We start from the raw sequence: 1382 nt of genomic DNA on the forward strand, positions 1-1382 counted from the left end.
TCATTGTTGTTTGGCGGGTCCGGGCTGGGGATTCGAACCTGCCACCTTAGGTGTACGTGGCTGGCACCTTAGCCGGTTGAGCTATAGGCGCCGAGCCTTTTATTTGTTTTTTATGACAGAGCTTCACTCTATCATCTTGGGTAGCATGCCATGACATTAGCCTAGGTCACAGAAACTTCAAACTCCTGGGCTCAAGCAATCATCTTGCCTCAGCCTCCCAAATAGCCAGGACTATAGTGCCCGCCCCAATGCCCTGCTAGCTTTTCTATGTTTAGTACAGGTGGTGTTTCCTTTTTGCTCTGGTTTGCTTAGGAGTTCAGATCTTGAACTAGATTGAGCTCAAACAATCTACCTGCCTGGGCCTCCCACTTCTCAGAGTGCTATGATTATAGATAGGCATGAGCCACTGTGCCCAGCTTAGTTTCCAGTATTTGGACAAATGTGAAAAGGCTCAGAAACCACTCCTTTTTTCACACAGATTCTCTCTGTTGCCCAGGCTACAGTGTTGTGGAGTCAGCCTAACTCATAGCAACTCCAAACTTGTGGGTTTAAGCAATCTTCCTGCCTTAGCCTCCCAAGTAGCTGGAACTACAGGCAGATACCACAATATCTGGCTAATTTTTCTATTTTTAGTAGAGATGGGGATCTTGTTCATGCTTGGGCTGGTCTTGAACTCCTCAGCTCAAGTGAACATTCTGCCTCAGCCTCCTAGGGTGCTAGGATTATAGGCATAAGCCACTGTGCCTGGCCAGAAAACACTTTTTTTTTTAGGGATAGTCTCACTTTGTTGCCCTGGGTAGAGTGCTGTGGCATCATAGCTCACAGCAACCTCTAGCTCTTGGGCTTTAGGTGATTTTCTTGCCTCAGCCTCCAGAGTAGCTGGGACTACAGGTGCCTGCCACAATGCACAGCTATTTTTTGTTGCAATTTGGCAGGGGCCGGGTTTGAACCCGCCACCCTCAGTATATGGGGCAGGCACCCTGAGCCACAGGCACCGCCCTAGAACACTTTTTTAATAAGCTGTAGATTCAAATAAGCCATGTGCATAATAGTGTTTTAAGACTTTAAATACTTTAATGCTTTACACTTTTTAATAGGCTGTAAATTCAAATAAGCTATGTGCATAATAGTGTTTTAATACTTAGCATTTATTTAATGTACTCTACTATTCTAACAATAGGGGAATTCACATGTAAATTCTGGCATGTGAATGAAGAAAACATGCAGCCATTCAAAATTATGTTTCTTCACTAAGTTAGCAAAGCACAGAACTGGAATTTGTGGATATAATGGAGAACAAGAATGAAGACTATGTAGAAACAAGGAAAAATGTTTTTATGGTAAGTTGAGAAAAGACAGATCTAAAACTTTTTTTTTTTTTT

Source organism: Otolemur garnettii, unplaced genomic scaffold, assembly GCF_000181295.1.
Source record: "Otolemur garnettii isolate 467f Iridium unplaced genomic scaffold, OtoGar3 scaffold00096, whole genome shotgun sequence".
Classification (NCBI taxonomy): Eukaryota; Metazoa; Chordata; class Mammalia; order Primates; family Galagidae; genus Otolemur; species Otolemur garnettii.